Source organism: Triturus cristatus, chromosome 7 (genome assembly GCF_964204655.1).
Source record: "Triturus cristatus chromosome 7, aTriCri1.1, whole genome shotgun sequence".
NCBI classification, from domain to species: domain Eukaryota; kingdom Metazoa; phylum Chordata; class Amphibia; order Caudata; family Salamandridae; genus Triturus; species Triturus cristatus.
Genome location: NC_140590.1, coordinates 704,795,598 through 704,811,265, shown reverse-complemented (window position 1 = coordinate 704,811,265; position 15,668 = coordinate 704,795,598).

The following is a 15,668-nucleotide window of genomic DNA, read 5'->3' as shown; positions in this document are numbered from 1 at the left end:
ATGGAGCTAAATGATGACAAACATTTGCGGTAATAAAATTATTTTAAAGCTGATAAGATAGGCCCAGTACTGAAATAGTAAATTATCATTCCAATGAAACAAAATATAGGTTAGAAGCATACAATTATAAAAAAATACTAGAAACTCACTTTTAATTGTGTTTTTTATTCATACGTTTGCTGTGGATGTTTTGATTAATGTTCACTGGTGAACATGATATAGCACAGACCTAAACTGCCTTTTACACTCACTTTTTTAATGATATTCATTTTTTTTTTTTTTTGCAGTACTTAAGAGAGGCCCTCTAATGTTCAGAGACCGATGAAAGACTGACTGAAGAAAGGTGCAGGGGCAGCTGCCACTGCTATCGCAGAGGGAGGGGGGGGGGGTGCTGGGCAGGGAGGTGCGCAGGGGAGGGCGTTCGGATGCAGGCGGCATAAATAAATAAATAAAACTTACCGTGCTGCTGGGTTGTGATTGGTCTGAACGCCGTGACACGGCGCTCAGGAGGGGCATGAGGTGTGGGTATGTTCTCTATGCAGGCTGCATGGAGAACAGGGGAGTGCGCATGACTGTTTTGGATGGCCCGAGAACAGTGCTTAATTTGTAAAATATTAAGTGCCAGGGCTCTGACCAGGAGGCCACTGCAGCTTGCACCACCCATTGCCCTTGTAATCGCTGCCAAAACAACTACTAACCATCACTCGCATGTGTAAATGCGACAGCTCAGATTATTCCAGGTCCCCAAAGCTAGAGGAATGGCTGGGGAGGCAGGAATGAGCAATTTTAAATATATATTGTATTGCTAAACAACAGTTGTTCTGCTCATCTCTAAATTAGATGAGCAACGCCATCTTGTGGTAGGCTGTTCTAAATATCGTGTTGACAATTAGGTGCCAGTGCCGAGCACCGGAAACCATTTAAGTGCCGGTGCTGAGCACCAGATAGCACCGGCTCAAATTAAGCACTGCCCGAAAGGGCCGAACAAACAGTAACTGCGCACTCAGGAGTGGGTAAACCACTTCTCACCTGCCCTGCTCCGTGAGCAGAGCAGCCCCGCCCACCCGCCCGCTGGCAAAAAAAACGATAAAATGGTAATAACTAAAAGTTATTACCATTTTATGCTTTTGCTTCTCGCACTGCAAGAAAGCAGTGGGGCGATTCTCCTCAGCCATAGCAGAGGAGCTGCCACTGGAAAGGTGCATCTGTGCTTTTTGTTTTACTTGTGGCTAGCATCATGCGTATGTTCTGAGAAAGGGAATGATGTTAGTGTGGAAATGCAAAAAGAAAAAAATATAGTCTTACTTTCCTTACATGCAGTTAGTTTTATAAAGCATGAACTAAGCCCAGAGGGATTTGAATCTTGTTTTCCAGTTTCAAAGTCAACTAAGGCCACAATCTGTCCCTGTTGACAGCAGTAATTTTTATCTGGCAGACAAAGGAGAAGAGCAGAGACTGATTTATCTCTGCTGCTTGCATGGGGTGGACAAAAATAAATTGAGGAGCTCCCTCGCTAACACTGACCAATCCCCACCACCCGATGCTCCAGTCCTTTCCCCTCCTTCAGTACCCTGAAAAGTAAGTGCTAATGGCTTCCCATCAGAAGCTCCTTGCAGACTCTGTCACACCTGGAGGGAGGCAAGCATACCTCATGCTGTGACAGTCGGAGCAGAGCAGCCCATTGTGATTCTGCCTCTGACATTAGCCGGCTGGCCTGGCTTCATGTGATTGTGGTCATGTTTGTTAAGGCTGTAACAGCTACCTTCCATGCTGTGCACCAGGGGTGGAGTACTTAGTAGACCAAAACAACGGCCCACCAAGTGGCTTCAGCCAGATGCCCATCGGCGGATGCCCAATTGCCCACCGTGCCAATCTGAAGCTGGCTAACCATATATTTTGCCTTTCCTTTTTGAAAACTCATAATTGTAAACTTTCTCTACATTTAAAACTCAAATCTAAATTATCCTTATAGTGTGTTGTCTTGAAATCAGTAGTGTATCATGGACAACGTTTTTTGGGGTAGAGCGAAACTCTTTCATGTTACTACTTATCTGAAGTGTCTCTTTGCAGTGTACATAGATTTGTAGGCAGACCAGAAACACATCAGGCATTAGACTAATGCATTTGAATTTTGTGGTCATTAAAATGCATTATTAGCACCTTGACCACCTGCGTGTTATGAGCTTCAAGCTGCAAGCGGGTGGAATAACCACGACAGTCGGAGCAGAGCTGGCTACATTTACTGCAGTGGAATGAGGGCCAACGCTTGGGGCAAGGAGCAGTACAAATTGAGGTGCTTCCTATATGCTTCCATTTATTGTCAGCAAGTCTCTTAATCTTGAGGCTGAGGTAATGGGTAATTCATTGATTGTTTGTATGATCAATCATCATTAATGTGACAGGCTGAACTGATAATGCTCGCCTATGCTCTCTGCTTTTGGTGCCTGTAGTTGTTTTTGATGGAGGTTCAGCAGACCAGACTCTGACATGCGTAGACTGTATGTATTGGGATGGTATGTGCCCACATGTGCTGTGCATGCTGCCAACTCCTATCCAGGCTTCACGGAGTAGGAGTGAAGAGCACCACCCAGTGTGCATGGGACAATCCCCTTCGCTGAACTCAGAGTCTGCTACAATGAAAAAGGTACAATACACCAAGTAATTAAAGACAGGTTGGAACAGTAATTAACAAGTTTCCCATGCTGCTGCAGAAGCTTATGACCTACTAATCTGCTGGTGAGCCGAATTTGCATTTCCTATCATTAACTCCTTTCAAAATCCAATATTTGTCTAACAGTTCATACGTTCCCACGACATGAAAGTTTCACCTTACGTTATTACACGTATTTTTTCAATCACGCTGCTTAGTCTTTGTTGAATATGACATGATTGGCTGAGATTTAAATACATACAATTTAGGCCATGAACTTCACTCACAGTTGTGTAAACATAAAGTATCTTAGAAGACAAAATAATGTCCATCCCTCTTTCCACAGCTCCAGCTGTAGCAAGTAGGTGTGTCACACTTGGCTGTGCCATGTGAACTTTCAATAGATGGGGCATTAGGATGTGTATTTAATTTCATGGACATAAACTGACATACTCTGCAATTGTTGCAGGGATTCTGCTCTGCAACATAACCATGCCTGGTAAAATAGAAACTTGGCCTGCAGGGACTGAGTCACCATACCGCCGTGGTATATATGAGCCCGAGTCCGACTAGCTATAGTGCTTCATTTGCCTTCCTAACCTTACTAGAGTGACAAGTGAATTTGCACCCCAGATCAGAACATTCTCGACCGTCTCAGGGATCATGGTAACAGGACACACACTTTCGCTCTCTCACTCGTACTTGTCCACAATAAGATAAACAAGCAACATGAAGGAAGTTTAGAATATTTAAACTATTGTGCTTTAAAAGGTAGTATTCATGCCACAGCTAGAAAACAAATGGATACCAAAAATACAGATAACATGGTCAATAAACCGTATACCATGGAAAGCCCTGTCATATTATAAAGACAAAGTATTGTAACCTCCCCTCCCCTTCTACTGAAGCTAAATTATTATATATCAAAGATCTCTGGGATTAGTGGTTGACCCCATAACTTAGCACACACGGATGAACGCTCTACATCCCATTTGACATAGTGCTGTCTCTGAATTCTCTCTCCATGTGTGTTTTTTGGACCTCTGTGATCATCTATATGGCAAGACGTGTGCTCATAAACAACAACTGCATTCTTGTGTTATAACTAGCTGCTATGCCTGACCAGAGAAAATAACAAGGGACGTTGTTGTTTGAACTTGTCTATGCTGTGCAGACTAATTCCCAGGAAAACATAACACAAAAACATATGCAGGTTCTTTGTGAAAATACAATGTGTCGCAAAGGCAAGCATGTTTATTGTAGTTATGTGTGCAAATGAAAATGCGCCTACAGCATGCACAATTAGGCTCACCTAGGGAAAACTACAATGGGCCATGCAGGAAACACATGACATAATGTGGAAAATGACCCACACTTTAGAACCTATTTTTTATGGATTTCTTCTCAAACTGTCTCCCCACACCTCAATTTTTCCATCATAAAGTAAATTATAAAGCAGTGGCAGGTCGCATAGGGCGTGCATGCGGGGGGTGAGGCAGGGCGGGGCAGGGCAGGGTGGTGGGGTAGCAAACACGGACATACTACGGAACGGAGGAGAGTAATTATTACGTTCCTCCATTCCGTAGTATGTCTGTGTTTGCTACCCCCTACCGTGCCCCTCCCCGCCACACCGCCCCGCAGCACGCCCTATGCGAGCCGCTACTGTTATAAAATAATTACGTTTCCACTGCTTATGAGGTCCAACAAAAATGTGCAATATTATAAGCACGAGAGGAATGTTGCAACTTTTATTAAGACTGATACTAGATCAGTGCAAACAGAAAATTATTTGTGAAATTTAACTAGGAAGCACCTTTCCCCGACGCTGGGCTTGTGCCCGCTCGCATGCTGGAAGAGGCAGCCATGAGTGGAAGTGGAAGCATCCTAGGCTTTATCCCAGTGGCCCGACGTGGGAGAGCTTTCAAATTTTAACATTTAACTTTTTACTTCCCTTTGGACTTGGGGCCCAGGGGTATAACCGTGCCTCTCCAGCTGAAGCCGTGAAGTCACGATCCTCCCCTGCAGCCTGACCATGACTGGAGCCCCCGCTTCGTTCTGAAAACCAAAGTTACCCAGGGCCACCACTGCTACAGCTGCCTTTCAGCTGCAGTCACTGTGCCTGACCTTCATGTGGAGACGTGCAGTTACAGGTGTGCAGCAAGGGGGCAGGCCAGTGGTACTGCAGGTAGTCGGTGTCTCTGACGGTAAATGGGGGTTCTGTGGTGAGCTGGTCAGAGGTGGAGTAGCATCCAGAAAGGAAAATAGATTTCTGTGAGTCCTCTGCATGTTCTGTTGCTGTGAGGGGGAGAGCAGCATCTACGTACGGTATGTAGCAGCTGCTTTAGCTACTTGATTTTGTCATTGGGAGCTTTTGGGATAATAGACAAGATTGGGGGCAGTCTGCGTTCATAGCTAAGAATTCACCTTCATCACCACTGACCAAGTAAGCAACAGTTGTACAATCTTCGAGTGGTGTGCGGCAGTGAAGGGAAGTGATCCTACAGTCCAGCTTCTATCCACATAGCCACTTCAGTGACCTTGGTGACTCCTGCGACCTGGTGAGTGAGTGGGGGGCGGTGGTCAGCAAAAAGAGGGGGAGGAGGAAAGTGGACACTTTTACTCTTGCTGCTACTAATGTTGCCATTGTCGGTGCTGCCACTCTGCTCTATACTACGGACTTTTTTGCTCGAGTGATATCGCTGCAGTTTGAACTTTTTCCCTGCATGTCCTTTGATTCTGCAGATATCAACTTTCTACCTTGTCCCTTGAGGTTCAAGAAAACCCACCTTTTAACCGCCAGTAGAGCGACATTGTTAGAACGTTGCTAGAAATGGGAAATCGGAAGACGAACCCCACGACGACAGCACCTTGCACTAAAATGGATACTTTACTCCAATGAGCAGTAAGCATGATAAGCAAGGACACTGAACTGACCGAAAGGAAATTGTCCCTGTCCTCCACCTCTGCATCTAGCCCAAATCCCGCACCCCTTGGTATATTGGAGGAGTTAGGCGTGTAGCTTTTGGAAACTGTGATCCCAAAATTGAGACAGTGAACCCAGGTACTGTCCTAAAGCCAACTGCAGGATACAAGGCAAAAGACACACAGCTATTGGGTCAGATTGGTGGTATGGGTGCCAAGAAGAAAACACAAGTAGGGAAGAGGAAAAAGGGAAGGGTAATATAAAATCTTAAATACTCCACCCAAATTCCCCTCAAGGAGACCGTACTTTGAGTGAGGGCACAGATACAGCCATAGATGCAGATATTTACCCTCAGATGGGTGGGGTGGGGGTTTGTGTGCCTCCCGGGTTGATTGTGACAATATTGCCAATGTGCACTCGAAATACAACTGATGAAATGTAGAGAATCAATTTCATCTGTGTGCGTCCCTGCCAGTGCGCCGTGTCCAAATGCGCCAACTGAACAATGCAACAAGTATGCTGGGAGGGAAAAACACTCCAAGCTGGCGGGAGCCCTTATCTGGAAACAGGAATGTTTCCTGTGTCAATTAAACAAGTTCATTCAATCAATACACTTTGGGGCATATTTTAAAGCACGGCGTTACAATTATCGCCTATTGCCGCTTTAGTGGCAGAAAACTGCCGCTAAAGTGGCGATAATGGGCTTGATAATATGCCCTGGAGAATTCCAATAGAATACCATGTAGAATCCCATGTTGACACCAGAACATGGGCTTCTATGGGAATTCTCAAGGGCATATTATCAAGCCCATTATCGCCGCTTTAGCTGCAGTTTTCTGCCACTAAAGGGGCGATAATTTTAATGCCGTTTCTTGATAATATGCTCCTCCGTGCATTGCTGAAGATTCTTTTTCAATTTTATTAAATCAATTGATGTAATTCTACCAATGGTTCCTTGGTAGTCAAATAGTATTCTGTTGTAATCAAAAATTAAACATCCCAATGCATTTCGGGTCGAGCGTGGGCCTTTATCAGCGGTCTCCTTAACATATTCAGGATGGTGTGGAGAAATGTCCTGGCTACAACAACAAGAACACAGGACATTTTTGATTGCAACAGAATATTATTTGGCTACCAAGGAACCATTGGTAGAATGACATCAATTGATTGAATAAAATTGAAAAAGAAGCTTCAGCAATGCATCAAGTGTATTCATTGAATGAACTTGTTTAATTGACACAGGAAGCATTCCTGTTTCCAGATAAGTGCTCCCTCCCGGGTCGATGAAATGTCTACATTTTTCTGTCCAAATGTCTACATTTTTCTGTCCTTTACTCACCTCAACCTTCGGCCACATAGTTACAAGAATGCCCAATATCGAAGAGGCAATAGCTGAAGTGGGGCAATTGTTGAGGGGTAGGCGGGTGTGGGGGGGTGACAATGTGATTCAATCAGCCCCAAGGAAGGAGTTTTGTGGTAGGGGCGGTAAGGGCTTATTAGGAGAACAGGCACCTAATGAACCTATGCAAGTGGGGGTCCTGCTCGATTGGGAGGCATAACAAATGATCCAGAGAGACCAAGTTATCCAATAGCAAGAAGACGACGTAACAAGGATAGCACCAGAGTGAAATGTTCAGTTAACACTTTTAAGAGCTTTGGGGGCCGTATGTAGGGGTCAAGTGTACCCTGAAACTCAATGGGCACTCATCAAGTAGGGTCTTCTGTAAGGACTACTCCTCTACCGCCAATACTAACCTGGCAACTACCCCCACAAGCTACCCGTATGTGATGGTCTTAAAGGGTGTACCTCCATTAAGTCAAAACGCAAGGGAAGATCATGCCCAACTTACCAACTTAATAATACAGTTGTACACTGGGACAACAGTACACAATTGAGGACCAGGCGCTTTTGCATCAGCAGATAAATCTTGTACAGCACGTTGTTTGGGTGGGCCCTTCTCCAAAACCTGATCACATGTATTGCATTGTTACCAATTTTAAGAACAGAGTAGTCACCCAGGACATCCTGTCTAAGATCCATTTTTCGCCCTCACACACTTATCAAGGCCCTCCCCTTGTTTTTTTGTTTTTTACAGGCCACATATAAATGCGTCTATTGTCTGTTTCCCCACTGTCCCTGCCATCTTCTTTCAACAGATTCTCCCTGAACAGGCACCCCAGCAGGTCCCCCAAGAGGTGTCAATACATAAAAGCTTCTCTGCTCTTTCGCACTTGGACTCTCAAGATTAACTCTGCAACCTTGCCCTTCTCTCCAGCTTAAATTTTCCAAACGACAATAGCCACATCAAAACTATTAGTCCTATTGTAGCAAAGGAGCTTAAGGGGCCAATGGGGATAACAGTTACTACAGTGAACATTGCCGGCATCACTGCCAAAATGGAGGTGGAGGACTGGGAAACGTATGTTGTAGATGCGCACATCGTGTGCCTGCAGGAAACATGGTCACTTAACATTATTGAGCAGGACAGCTATGTAGTTTTTAATTCCCTTGCCACCCCTTCGAAGAGTGGTAGGCCTAAGGGGGGGTCTGGTGACTTCTATTTCCACAACCTTAGACTCACAAATTAAGAAAGACTTTTACAGTCCCCTCATTATCAGCTTGTCTCTTTCACGTTGGGCATCTATTTGGCTGTAACAGTTGCACATTTTTATAACAATGTTTTCGATTCATCAAGGGTGGAGGTGGTTAATGCATTTGAAACAGATTTGGAAACTTTTATTGGCCAGAATTCTTTCATAATCTGGGCAGGAGACTTTAACATCACAGAATGTCATATTACGTCCAAACGAATATGTGGGTACCATGATCTTGAGGGGAACACCTTAGTACACTTTATACACAGTCCATATGGTATATTGACCTCCACCGCCTACCTACATTCACAGGGAGAGACAGGGGTAGTAATATTGACCACATCCTCATTACAGATTCCAACAAGGGAGTCGGCCTAAATCTACATGTAGGGCCTGAGAGTATTAGTGAACACAACCCAGTGATCCTAAACTTAAATCTCAACCTTCCAAATGTATCGGATTCAGGGAAAATTGTTAACATTGCCCCTGGAAGCTGGAACAGTGTCAGGATTAAATGGACAAGTGTTAACGCAGCTGATTTTATAAAGAATCTGTTGGCAAATAACCTGCACTAATTGCTAATTGGGCGGGAGCCTGAAAATAACCACAGGTGGACACGGTTGCCCACATAATAATATCTAACTCTATTGACCAATCACTGACAACAAGGGTTAACCTCTTCGCTGCAGGGGTAATTCCCCCGCGGCACGGAGGGGGAGGGGGGGGGGGGCGGCGGTGGCGGCACTGTGCTCGTGAAGAGCCCAGCTCATCATGAGGCACAGTGGAGCTGTGCTCATGACGAGCTGGGCTCGTCACGACTCCGCCCACAGATTGATTCTCCCGCACAGGCGGGGAATCAATTACATGTGGCAGTGGCGTGACCGTTATGATGAGCCCAGCTCGTCATAAGCACAGCTCCACTGTGCCTCATGATGAGCTGGGCTCGTCATAAGCATGCAAGGGGTTAAACCTCATGGGAAGGAAAGGAATGGTTGGTTTGATGGGAAATGCACAAAGGCTTTGGAACAGGATGTATAACACAACAAGGCGCTGGAAATTTCCAGTGACCTAAAGGGTATGAGAGGTGATAATGTGTAGAGTATATCCTCCCTACAAGTAATTATATTCACAAAAAATACTCTAATGGACCTATAAAAAAAGGATCCGATAAACTGAGGGGAAGGGGAAAATGGAAGATTCTGAAATGAAGGTTGTACCTAACCCAACCATGATTGTGGGGGAGAAAAGTATTTCTTTAAGTTACCCTCACACACCCTAGTGGTGTCATGCTTCATCATCGGGTCACCCAGACCCCTAAAAGTCCGGGTGGGCTCGACCACAGTGTTGGGAGTGCTTTTAATATGTTAAAGACAGAGGGGGTTAGCTAGATAAAATACCTCAGGCAGATCCCCAGTTTCCCTTTATTTTTGGGTCTGTCTGGGTCATTAAAACAAATAAAATTGGGTCTTTGTAGGAGTGTTATGGTCCTAGGACCCTAGTGCCGACATGTTTCAGTCCATAACAGGGCCAAAAATGGTCCAGGACTTTCTTCAGGGCTATGTGAGTGAAATTACTGGGATGGGAAGTCCCTATCCTGTCAGTATGGTGGGGGCAGAGTAGCTGCTCCTCGTGATATATCTTAAAGGTGGGTGTGTGTCAACTGCCAGGCTCCATCTGAAAAGGAAGATAGAGACAAACACCACATAAAATATATCAGCGGTATGATTTCCGCCGTGTTCATTTTCCCTTTGCGGTGTAGTGAAATCCGCAGGTGGACATGCGTGGATTCGTGCGCATGCTTCTATTTAGAGGAGTGTCCTCTTGATGTGCCACTCAAAACCAATTCACTGTAACATATCATTGTATATGTGACAGGCATTCTGTGGTAGTGGCGATTTTATTCGCATCCTAGCGGTATCAGCGTGATGTCTGATCTTGGAAATAGCGTGCACCATGTGTATCCAGTCTCTATTGCACTCTATAACGTAACCATATTGATCTTCTAATTCCAGAAAACCTTACTAAGAGTTTAAAACAAGTAATGATAAATGCACAAACAGGCATACAACACACTCACTCATACACAGTCTATAGTTATACATTACCCAATTCGGGGAGGTTGACTATCTCACAGGACCAAAAAGACAAAGAGGGCGGTCCTGGGGGTAATCGTGAAGAGAATGTGGGTCAAAATGCAGAATCGGTAGGTCTGCTGTTATGTGTAAGGGGGATCCGAGTAGGTAGGATCGGTTGTGGCGAGAACGGTTCCCGCACATGTAACAAGATAGAGTCAAATGATTATCCATAATAGCGCTGTCAAAGAGTACTTACTTAATTAAGATCGGTCACCCTGCCTGCTACCTATTTGGTTCTGGTCCCCGGCTTTCGCATATTCGAAACGTTGGTGTGGCGCTTAAATATCGTAGAAGCGCGGTGAAATATCGGACTAATTGATACACCGCCCTCCAGTTGAAGGAAATGACGTGAGGCGTCATGACGTACATAGCGGACGCCGGAAGTCGTATGAAGGGATTTGAAGTTTATTAGATATACATTGTAGTTCAATATTACGGACTCGCCGTGAGTCCATAAAAGATTCGGGTGTTCATGGAGTAAATCATAATTAGCACTCGCATGTGAGGTTTAAATATTAAAACTTTAAACCAGATTTTTTAGAGAGGTAATCAAAGAGGGCTAACATATGTGCAATCGTGGGTGGTTATAGATTGCATTCTGTGTGATGGAACATGGTTCCACACTCAAACATACCGCTGAATAGAAGTATTAGAAACTAGTAATGGGGGAGTTCAATAGAGGAAAAAAAGTATGGGAGACACTATTCATTCTGCGAGTGTAATGGCAGATAGAATACTACAATTTAAAATGAAGCAGGTAGCTCTGGTATATACAATATATATAATACTAGTAAGGATACTTAATTATATATGTATATATGAGATACGATGGAAACCCGTCTGCCCTAAGTATAAGGATACCAATGTATAGATATACAAGACGTGGTCCAACATATGGGGCTCATTGTTATCAAGTGTTTACATCAGTGAAGGCACGGTAGATCATTTAGATGTTTATAGAGGCCCTTGGGGTGTATAATTCTGTCCTTCACTCAAGGCATGATGTTTAACATTGGCAAAACACCTTTGTGGGAGGTAGTAGTTCAAGGATATCATTTGTTCAGCTGGCTCCATGGTATACAGTCATTGAGTCCCTTCTCATGCGTTTTCAAACGATACACCCAACGCTGTTCCCTGTCCAGAAGTCTTTTCTGCAGATTTCTGATGCCATTGATTTTCTCAATTATTGTCCATCGTATATCTGTGTCTTTGTGTTGTTTTTCCATGAAATGTGCTGTTAGTCTGGTAGCTGTGATCATGCGTCTGATCGTGCTTCTATGTTCGCTTAGCCGTATTTTTATTTTGCGGCTGGTCATGCCTATGTAAGACAAATCACAGGGGCATTTAATAAGGTAGATAACTGCTTCTGAGTTGCAGTTTGTATGTGACCTTTGTTCCCATGGAGTACGTAAGCCTAATTCTAGGGTTTTGGTGTGTCTGGTGAATTCGCAGGCTACACAAGATCCACATGGATAATGTCCGGTTACTGGCGGTGTATTCCATAATGTCATCTGGACGTCGCCCATGGTTCCATATGTGTCTGTGTGGACTAGGGTATCTCTTAGACTTCGGTTTTTTCTAAAAGAGAACATGGGTTTTTCATATGTAAGTTTGTTAGAGGTAAGAATGGACCATTTCTTATTTATTATTTTCTTCACATCATTTAAAGATGAATTGAATGTAGTAACACAAATCATTTTCTGGGGTTGTTGGCTTTCTTGAGTTTCGAGAAGTGCCTCTCTGGGAGTATCAATGATTTTGATTAGGTAACTTCTTTCTTTAAGTTTGTCTGTAAGTATTTGTGCTTCTTTTTGCATTTTTTGCAATGATATCAATATCATTGCAAAAAATGGTACACTGAGCAGCTCGCTGTACACTAAACCTACTGACAGAAATAGCCTGTTGAGATTCGATAGTGCCCACCCACGATCTCTTAGGGAGAATCTTCCGATAGGACAATTCCTACGTATCCGTAGAAACTGCTCCGAACTTCAAGACTACAAAAAAGAAGCACAAATACTTACAGACAAACTTAAAGAAAGAAGTTACCCAATCAAAATCATTGAACAAGCCAAGAAAAGAGCACGAAATACTCCCAGAGAGGCCCTTCTCGAAACTCAAGAAAGACAACAACCCCAGAAAATGATTTGTGTTACTACATTCAATTCATCTTCAAATGATGTGAAGAAAATAATAAATAAGAAATGGTCCATTCTTACCTCTAACAAACTTACATATGAAAAACCCATGTTCTCTTTTAGAAAAAACCGAAGTCTAAGAGATACCCTAGTCCACACAGACACATATGGAACCATGGGCGACGTCCAGATGACATTATGGAATACACCGCCAGTAACCGGACATTATCCATGTGGATCTTGTGTAGCCTGCGAATTCACCAGACACACCAAAACTCTAGAATTAGGCTTACGTACTCCATGGGAACAAAGGTCACATACAAACTGCAACTCAGAAGCAGTTATCTACCTTATTAAATGCCCCTGTGATTTGTCTTACATAGGCATGACCAGCCGCAAAATAAAAATACGGCTAAGCGAACATAGAAGCACGATCAGACGCATGATCACAGCTACCAGACTAACAGCACATTTCATGGAAAAACAACACAAAGACACAGATATACGATGGACAATAATTGAGAAAATCAATGGCATCAGAAATCTGCAGAAAAGACTTCTGGACAGGGAACAGCGTTGGGTGTATCGTTTGAAAACGCATGAGAAGGGACTCAATGACTGTATACCATGGAGCCAGCTGAACAAATGATATCCTTGAACTACTACCTCCCACAAAGGTGTTTTGCCAATGTTAAACATCATGCCTTGAGTGAAGGACAGAATGATACACCCCAAGGGCCTCTATAAACATCTAAATGATCTACCGTGCCTTCACTGATGTAAACACTTGATAACAATGAGCCCCATATGTTGGACCACGTCTTGTATATCTATACATTGGTATCCTTATACTTAGGGCAGACGGGTTTCCATCGTATCTCATATATACATATATAATTAAGTATCCTTACTAGTATTATATATATTGTATATACCAGAGCTACCTGCTTCATTTTAAATTGTAGTATTCTATCTGCCATTACACTCGCAGAATGAATAGTGTCTCCCATACTTTTTTTCCTCTATTGAACTCCCCCATTACTAGTTTCTAATACTTCTATTCAGCGGTATGTTTGAGTGCGGAACCATGTTCCATCACACAGAATGCAATCTATAACCACCCACGATTGCACATAAGTTAGCCCTCTTTGATTACCTCTCTAAAAAATCTGGTTTAAAGTTTTAATATTTAAACCTCACATGCGAGTGCTTCTTATGATTTACTCCATGAACACCCGAAACTTTTATGGACCCACGGAGAGTCCGTAATATTGAACTACAATGTATATCTAATAAACTACAAATCCCTTCATACGACTTCCGGCGTCCGCTATGTACGTCATGACGCCTCACGTCATTTCCTTCAACCGGAGGGCGGTGTCTCAATTAGTCCGATATTTCACCACGCTTCTACGATATTTAAGCGCCACACCAACGTTTCGAATATGCGAAAGCCGGGGACCAGAACCAAATAGGTAGCAGGCAGGGTGACCGATCTTAATTAAGTAAGTACTCTTTGACAGCGCTATTATGGATAATCATTTGACTCTATCTTGTTACATGTGCGGGAACCGTTCTCGCCACAACCGATCCTACCTACTCGGATCCCCCTTACACATAACAGCAGACCTACCGATTCTGCATTTTGACCCACATTCTCTTCACGATTACCCCCAGGACTGCCCTCTTTGTCTTTTTGGTCCTGTGAGATACAGTCAACCTCCCCGAATTGGGTAATGTATAACTATAGACTGTGTATGAGTGAGTGTGTTGTATGCCTGTTTGTGCATTTATCATTACTTGTTTTAAACTCTTAGTAAGGTTTTCTGGAAATAGAAGATCAATATGGTTACGTTATAGAGTGCAATAGAGACTGGATACACATGTTGCACGCTATTTTCAAGATCAGACATCACGCTGATACCGCTAGGATGCGAATAAAATCGCCACTACCACAGAATGCCTGTCACATATACAATGATATGTTACAGTGAATTGGTTTTGAGTGGCACATCAAGAGGACACTCCTCTAAATAGAAGCATGCGCACGAATCCACGCATGTCCACCTGCGGATTTCACTACACCGCAAAGGGGAAATGAACACGGCGGAAATCATACCGCTGATATATTTTATGTGGTGTTTGTCTCTATCTTCCTTTTCAGATGGAGCCTGGCAGTTGACACACACCCACCTTTAAGATATATCACGAGGAGCAGCTACTCTGCCCCCACCATACTGACAGGATAGGGACTTCCCATCACAGTAATTTCACTCACATAGGGGAGTTACATCTTTGCCCTGAAGAAAGTCCTGGACCATTTTTGGCCCTGTTATGGACTGAAACATGTCGGCACTAGGGTCCTAGGACCATAACACTCCTACAAAGACTCAATTTTATTTGTTTTAATGACCCAGACAGACCCAAAAATAAAGGGAAACTGGGGATCTGCCTGAGGTATTTTATCTAGCTAACCCCCTCTGTCTTTAACATATTAAAAGCACTCCCAACACTGTGGTCGAGCCCACCCGGACTTTTAAGGGTCTGGGTGACCCGATGATGAAGCATGACACCACTAGGGTGTGTGAGGGTAACTTAAAGAAATACTTTTCTCCCCCACGATCATGGTTGGGTTAGGTACAACCTTAATTTCAGAATCTTCCATTTTCCCCTTCCCCTCAGTTTATCGGATCCTTTTTTTATAGGTCCATTAGAGTATTATTTGGAACAGGATGATCAAAATCCTAAACCAACACCCCAGGAAAAGTGAGGCAGTCCGACCAGCTAGAATAAATTATAATAATGCTATAAAGCATAGGAAGAAATTCCTACAGACGGAGGCCTGAGTGAACCTGGTTCAGGTTGCTGAAACTAAAGACAGTGTTCTGTTTTGGAGAACCATTAATGCCCTCCTGTTTATCAAAGGAACATACTCTGACCTGGAATCTGCATTTACTCCTGCCAAATGGGCAGACCATTTTGATTCAATATTTTCTAGGTCTGACGTAGATGAGGGTGACCCCTGCATTTAGGCAGTGGAGCAACCCATCTTTATAATAAACACCTTAGAGGAGGTAGTTAGGGCTATTAATAACAGTCCAAAGGGTAAGGCCACAGGACCAGATGAGGTCCCAATGGATGTGTTTAGATCGCAGTCCAATAGTCAGGGCCCCTTTTCTAACCAAGGTTCGCAATGCAGGAAGAGCCAGGTATATACCCCCTACCTG